This window comes from Elephantulus edwardii, unplaced genomic scaffold (assembly GCF_000299155.1).
Source record: "Elephantulus edwardii isolate Elephantulus edwardi_28Jun2011 unplaced genomic scaffold, EleEdw1.0 scaffold00066, whole genome shotgun sequence".
Classification (NCBI taxonomy): domain Eukaryota; kingdom Metazoa; phylum Chordata; class Mammalia; order Macroscelidea; family Macroscelididae; genus Elephantulus; species Elephantulus edwardii.
This window is the reverse complement of record NW_006399816.1, coordinates 14,642,862-14,651,077: the sequence shown is the minus strand read 5'-3', so window position 1 is coordinate 14,651,077 and position 8,216 is coordinate 14,642,862.

Below are 8,216 nucleotides of genomic sequence, written 5' to 3'. Positions count from 1 at the left end.
TGAATGAATGGAATTCCAAAATCTCTGTAGATGTTCATTGAAATGAAAAAGAAATAAATTTAATTTAAAAAATTAAATAAAAAAATTTTTTAAATGGCTTCCCTACACATTATGCTCTTTAATATCGTTCTATATATGGAATAAAATTGACAAAAGCAACTCAAAACATTAGGGGCCAGTAAATTTATGTTAGTGGAGGGGAAGAATAACTAAGAAAAGTGATATAATGTAAAAAATTATAATTGATGTCACTAAATTATACATGTAAGAACTGTTAGATTGATGTATGTTTTAACTGTGCATATTCTCAACAACTAACACAAAAGAAATAAAAAAAAAATAGAGCTGTTTAAGCCAAAATGTTTTCAAGTATTTCTTACATCTTTTTTTCTTGGACTCCCAAATGCATATATTGTTCCACTTGATGTTCCAAAGGATTCTGATTTTTCAATTCATTTTCCCCCCATTTGTTTCCTTTTTGTCACTCATCTTCAAAAATTTCAACAGTCTTGTATTCGAGAACACTGAGTTTTTTGTTCTCGTAGCTTACTATGCTGCTGAACCTCTCAAAAAATTGTTTTCATTTTAGTTGTATTTTTCAGATTTAGAGTTTGTATTCTTTTTAATATAATTGCTTTTGATTGTTCTAATTTTATCTATGCATTATTTTCCTGATTTTCTTTAGTTCTTTGTCCATGTATTTATCTTTTTTTAGTACGTCTAATATTGTTATTCAGTTAAGAGTCTTGTTGAGTAAGTTCACTAACCGTATTTTTTCAGGAGTGTTGCAGTTGTTAGGTGGAATATGACTCATTAGCAACCCCGTATACAACAGATCTGAACTTTGTCCTAACCTGTGCCCTCACATCATCTCTGATATGCCTGAACACCTTGTTTCAGTCATTATGTCACTCCATCTTGTTGAGGGTTGTCCTGTCTTCTCACTCTCTGCCTTTTCATACATGGTGTCTTTTTCCAAGAACTGGCTCTTCCTAAAAACATGCCCAAAATACATGAGACAAAGCTTCATCATCTTTACCTCTAAGGAATACTCTGGTTGCATTTTCTCTCAGTCATACTTTGTTCTTTTGGCTGCCCATGGGATATTCAGTACTCTTCTCCAACGCCACAACTCAAAGGCGTTGAATCTTATGTCATCCTTATTCACATACTTAGCGAGTAATTGAAAAGACCATAGCTTGAATCAGGTGCACTTTAGTTTCAAGACTGATATCACTGCTCTTTAGCACCCTGGAGAAGTTCTTGACAATAAATTTTCCGAATGCAACTCATCTTTTGCTTTCCTGACTACAGGTGCCGATGTATTGATTGTGAGTGCAAGCAAGATGAAATCGTTACAACCTCAGTCTTGTCTTCATCTATTGTGATGCTGCCTATTGGCCCTGTGGTGAAGGTCTTTGTTTTCTTAATGTTTAGATGCAGTCTATATTGAAGGCTGCAGTTGTTCTTTTTAATGAAATTTTTATTTTGTACAGGTTTATTTAGAAAGTTGTTTTTCACATTGTTTTTATGTTATTTTTCACACTGGATCTTTCCCATGTCCTTTACCTACTCCTCCCTCTACCCAGCAGATTGTGTGACTCTGTGATTACCCACCGTGCCCATCCTCACTCCTCTGCTCCTAACCTTCCTCCCTTGGATCCTCATACATTTTTTTTTACTGCTTATCATTCTATTTCTACAATAATATTGTTATGCAGTACTTGCCCTTATGGGACTGAGTTAGTTCATTTTGCGTAAAACTCTCCAGTCTCTTCCAAGTTAGGTAGTGATTTACAAAATCATTGCTCCTGTGTGCTGTGTAGTATTCTATTGCATCAATGTACCAAAATTTCTCAATCCATTCAATTGTGGTTAGACATTTGGGATGTTTCCATGTTCTTGTGAAGGTGAATAACACTGCTACAAACATTAGTGTACAAATCTCTATTTGTGTCTCAGTTCTAATTTTCTTGAATTATATTCCAAGCAATGGAATAGCTGGGTCATATGGAATTTGTATGTTCAGATTTTTGAGGAAACACCAAACTACCTTCCAGAGTGATGTTGCCATTTTACTATCCCATCAACAGTGTACGAGAGTTTGTAGCTCTTCACATCCTCTCCTTCATTTATTACTTGCTGTCCTATTAAATTTTGCCATTGTTACTGAGGTGGAAGGTATCTCATTGTGGTTTTGATTTGCATCTCTCTTATTGCCAGTGATTTTGAACATTTCTTCATTTATTTGTTGGCCATCTGAATATGTTCCTCTATGAAGTCTTTCCATGTCTTTTGCCCATTTTCTAATTATCAGTCTTTTTCTTGTGGAGGCCCTATAAACTATTTTTTCCTTGTAAACTTTTGATATGAGACCTTGTCTGAAATGGTATTGCCAAATGTTTTTTTCCCCAGTTAGTAGGCTTTCTTTTCACTCTGTTAGAAAATATTGACATACATGGGGATTTAATCTTTAGAAAGTCCCATTCATAAATTTTATGTTCTACAGATTATGCATTTCTGACTGTATTTAGCAATTTCTTTCTGCCATAGACTAGAGTTTCTAAGCTTGCTCTCAGTTTGTCTCTGATGAACTTGGTGATTTGGGATTTACTCCTAGGTCTCTGATCCACATTGAATTGCTTTTACTGTATAGTGTGGAATGTGTATCCTGTTTCATCTTTCAGCAGGTAACAGTCTAGTTTTGCCAGCACCATTTGTTGAAGAGATTGTCATTTCCCCATTTGATAGGTTTTATTCGAATATCAGTTGACCATAGATAGCTGGGTCCATTTCTGTGTTCTCAATTTTGTTCTCTTGGTCTGTGTGCCTTTCATTGTACCAGTAGTACCATGCTGTTTTGGTTACTACTGCTGTGTAGTAGGTTTTGTGTAGGTTTTTGCTATGCTTCCCACTTCATTTTTGTTTTTCAGAAGTGCTTTGCTTATTCGGGGTCTGTTTCCTCTCCAAATAAACGTGACAATTTCCTTTTGATCTCCTTGAAAAATGAATTTGGCATCTGGATTAGGATTGTGTTAAACATGTAGATTGCTTTTGATAGGATTGTAATTTTCACAATATTGAGTCTTCCGACATGAACAGGGCATATTTTTCCATTTCTTTAGGTCTTTGTGTCTCACAGAAATGTTCTTTAGTTTTCTTTGTATAGTCTTTGCATCTCTAGTTAGATTCACTCCCAAGTATCTCAATTTGTGATTGTTGTTGTTGTTGTTATGTGCTGTCGAGTTGCTTGCAACTCATAGTGACCCTATGTACAGCAGCCCTAAACTCTGCTCTGTCCTGTGCCTGTCACGCTGTCTGTGATACACCCATCCCAATTACCCCAGTCACTGAATCAATCCACCTCATAGAGGGCCTTCCTCTCCTGCACTGCCCCTCCACACTCCCAAGTATGATGTCCTTCTCCAAGGACTGGTCCCTCCTTAAAACATGTCCAAATTATGTTAGATGAAGCCTCAGAATCCTTGCCTCCAAGGAGCCTCCTGGTTTAACCCTCTCCAGGATGAATCTGTTTGTTTTCCTAGCAGTCCGTGGTACCCTCAATACTCTTCTCTAGCACCACAGTCCAAAGGCATCAATTCTCCTTCTATCCTCCCTAGTCATTGTCTAACTCTCTGACGCATGGCAAGTGATTGCAAAGACCATGGCCTGTATCAGACGCACCTTAGTCTCCAGAGACAGACCGTTGCTCTTCAGTGATGTCGAGGTCCAGGTGCATACAATTCAGATATGGGATTTTCAGTCACTTGCTGTGCATCTGAGAGCTGAAAAATTAGTAAGGATGACAGAAGAAAATTGATGCCTTTGAACTGTGATGTCAGAGAAGAGTGGTGAATATCCCATGGACTGCCAAAAAACCAAACAGATATGTCTCGGAGTAGGTGCATCCAGAGTGCTTCTTAGAGACAAATATGATAAAGCTTTATCTCACATACTTTGAGCATGTTGGTAGGAGAGGGTATTCCTTGGAGAGGGACATCATGCTTGGAAAGGTGGAGGGACAGCAAAGGAGAGAAAGACTCTCAACCAGGTGGATTGACACAGTGACTAGCAATGGGCTTGAGTGTATTAGCGATTGTGAAGATGGCACAAGATAGGACAGGATTTAGATCTGTTGTTCACAGGGTCTCTATGAGTTGTGCTTGACTCAGTGTCACCTAACAACAACACATCTCTTTGGGTTCCTTATAGTAGTGTTTGTTTAGTAGATTTCTATCAGTCTTTTATATCTCTGGTAAGATTTATTACTAAGTATTTCTTTCAGTGGCTATTATAAATGATATTGTTTTCCTTATTTTCTTTTTAAAATTCTTTTTGCTACTGTGGAGCAATGCAACTGAGTTTTGAGTATTGATCTTATACCCTGTCACCACTTTACTGAACTGAATCAATCAATTAGATTCAGTCATTATCTTGATGAGTCTTGGGTATTTTCTCTCTATATAATCATATCATCTTCAAATGGAGGTAGGTTTTTTGCTTCCTTCTTAATTTGGATGTCTTAGAATTTATTTCTTTCTTTAGTGCTTTGGCTAGGGCTTCCAGTACAATACTTAAACCTGTCTGATTCTTATTTACAAGTGAATGTCTTTAATCACTCTCCATTGAGAGCAATTTTATTCATTGGTATTGAAGTTTGGCAAATGCTTTTTTTTGCAGCAACTGAGATGATCATGTGGTTCTTTTCCTTTGTTTTTACTGAGGTGTCTAATTATTACTAATTGTTTTTCTAATGCTGAACCATAACAACACAGTTTGATTGTGGTACTATACATGTATAAATAAATCAAGACATGATCAGTTGCATATATTTGTAGTTTATTGTATGCCAATTATACTTAAACAATACATGAGTTAGAAATCAGAATATAGAGAAAGCTGGTGCTTGGAGCTGGAGGAAAGGAGAAAAGGATAGAACGAACTGCTGAAGACAAGAGAAACAAAAGTAGACAGCCTACAGAGGGCAGACAGGCAATGAGAGGTGCATTGTGTTTCCTTCTTCAGCCTCGTTCTGTTAGACCTCGTGCTAGATAGTGGTTTGTTACCAAAAAACAAAACCGAACTCATTGCCATCAAGGTTATTCCTACTGTGTAGGACTGAGTAGAACTGCTCATAGGGTTTCAAAATTTGTAAAAGCTTTACAGAAATAGACTGCTACATCTTCCTTTTTAAAACTCACAAATAATACAGTTTATTAATAAAACAACACGGATCAGGATTAACTTAGATATATCAGGAGTATCAGGATACAGGTCTTCAATCTGAATAGCTGCTTCTCAGCTACCTCCTCCTCCTCCCACTTGGGCCTTGTCTCTGCTGCTGTTCAAACCTGGCTTTGCCCTTCATCAGACAATTGTTACAGTAGTTCAGCTCCATCAGCAAGTACCTGGAGAGATTGCCTCATCTTTCATCCATAGAGCAGCTAGTGGTTTCACACTGCTGAGCCTTTGGTTAGAAATTGAATTCTTTAACTTCTGAACCATTAGGGTCTCTTTTGTTAGATTTTGGTAGAGGTCATCATTTCTTCTTCCTCTTTTATCCAGTCCTGTTCTCATGTCCTCTAACCATCTTCTTTGACTGCCTCTCCTTTGAGCTGGGGAGTCTTCCATGAGGACCCTCTCCCCTAACTTTAGGAATGACATTGAAACACCTCTCAGTGGCTACAATTGGTTTACCCAAATAGGTTTCTCCATGAATAAGCCAAGAAACTTAACATTGTGTACAAGTATTGGTTAAGCTCCGAGGAAACACTGGAAGAGCTTGGGCAGTAGGACAAGGAGGGGGGGAAAAAACTAAGCAAGGTCTCATTTGGCTCAGACACAAATCCTCTGAGGATGACTGCAGCCGGAGCCTACAAAAGGACTGGACTGTAAACTGCACTGTAGAGCTGCCAGAGGAGGCAGGGGTCCCACTGGCCTCCCCCAGTACACTGTCTAGGAGAGGAGGGGAAGAAAGGATGATGGAAATCCCTGAGCTTTCTTTTTGTTACTGAGTACCGTCGAGTCAGAACCAACCCACAGCTGAGCTTCCAGCGGGTTTTCAGAGGCAGTAAATCTCAGTGTTCCTTACTTTAGGGTAAAACCACTCTTAACAGCTTAGGGCAATTTTCCCAAGAAGAAATGAGGTTGCTGACTGTAGAGAGTGGTGAAACCATGGAAGAGGTACAGCACCAACATTGTCTGCTATAAGCAAGTTTCTCTTAAAATCTAGGATGTCAGGCATGAGAAAGGCAGACTCATTGGGAAGAAAGAGGCTTGTCTTGGAACCAAAGACCCAGATTTCTTTATTCCAAGATTTCATCATTGGATCATTTCACTGTAGGCAAGACTTGGCCTACTTTGACATCCCTAAACCATTTCCCCCCCCCCACCCCTGCAAATCACATATGAGGCATTTGAAAAAAATTCTTTTTCACAGATTGCTACATTTTCCAGTTTAATTTGGCTATTTCTCTTGTCACATTATTATTATATTCCACTAGGACCATGGGGTGTCCGCTGTAGCCATCTGGGATAAGGAGGCAAGGGAGAATAAGTGGTAAGCTCAACGCTTAGGCAGAGTTGATGAGTTGGGTTTTACTAAACAGTTCAGACTGTGAGAAATGGAAAGGTTTTGGAAGTTGTGTAGTCCAGTAGTTCCACTGAAGAAAGGCAACTGAGGCCCTGAAAGGCACTACTCTTCATTTCTTCAGCCTATTTTATTGAATTCTTCCACATGCCAGGCAAGTGCTTGAGGGAGCTGGGAATACTCATGTGTTCCCCACCTACGTGCTCACGGGGCTCACCCTGCTTAGCATCCCAGATAGATGAAATCCAGTGCCTTCTGGGTGGAATACTTGAGTAGAGGGGATGCCAACTTTGCTCTCGCTGTTACTGTTGTAACTTTTTATTTTGAAAAAATTATCAACTCATAGGAAGTTGTAAATAAAGACAGAGAGTTCCTGTGTATTCTTGAACCAATTTTCCTCAACGATGTTGTTGTTGTTGTGAGGAGCTGTCTTGTTGACTCTGAATCATAGCAACTCATTGTGTAACAGAACAAAACCCAGAGCAATCCTGCTTCATCATAATGACCTGAACAATGGTTCGTCCATTACAGTCATGGGGTCAGTTCATCTTGTTGAGGTTCTTCCTCTTTTTTGCTGACCCTTTACTTTTCCAAGCATGATATCTATCTTTATGGATTGTCCCCTCTTGATCACATGTATGTGAGACAAAGTCTCTTACACTCTGCAAGACAGATCTGTTTGTTCTATTGGCCAGCCATGACATATTCAGTGCTCTTTGCCAGGATCACAATCCAAAGATATCAATTCTTCAATCTTCTTTATTCATTGCCCACTTTTCCAATGCATATGAAAAAATGGAAAATACCAGTACTTGTGTCAGGCTTACCTTAGTCTTCATAATGACACCCGTGCTTTTTAGGAGTTTCAAGAAATCCTAGAGCCATTACTAGCAAGATGTGGATAAAAATTCAAAAGGGGAAAGAAGAGAGTAGGACAAAGAATGGAGAGGAAGAAAAAACTAGGGTAACAGAGGTTAGTAAATGGAAGATGTTGTTGCTATGTGCTATCGAGTCACCTGCGCCTCATAGCGACCCTATGTACAACAGCTCTGAAGCCTGCCCTCTCCTGAGCCAGTCTCACTGACTTTGACACACCTACTGCCATTGCCCCAGTTACTGTATTAATGCTTCTCATCTGCAGTCTTCCTCTCCTGCACTGTCCCTCCACCCTTCTGAGTATGATGTCCTTCTCCGAGGATGGTTCCCTCCTGGCCATCTGCCCAAAGTATGCGAGATGGAGCTTCAAAATCCTAGCCTTCAAGGAGAGACTTGGTTTCACTTCAAGACAGACCTATTTGTTTTCTTGGTGGTCGATGGTATGTTTAAGACTCTTCTTCAGCACCACAACTCAAAGGCGTCAATTCTTCTATCATTCTTAGTCTTTATTCAACTCTCTGAGGAGAGTAATTGCTAAGACCATGGCCTGGATCAGGTGTGAAAGAATTAGAAAAGATCCAATAGGCATAGATCAATGGTGATTAATTTTATAAAGCGCAATGATCATTTGAAACACTAGGTGAATGTTAGAATGTATGAAATTAAATGTATGTGAATGATACACAATGTACACAAATTTTGTATACAACCAATATTAAAAAAATAAAGTGGAAAAAAAAGAAGTCCTTGG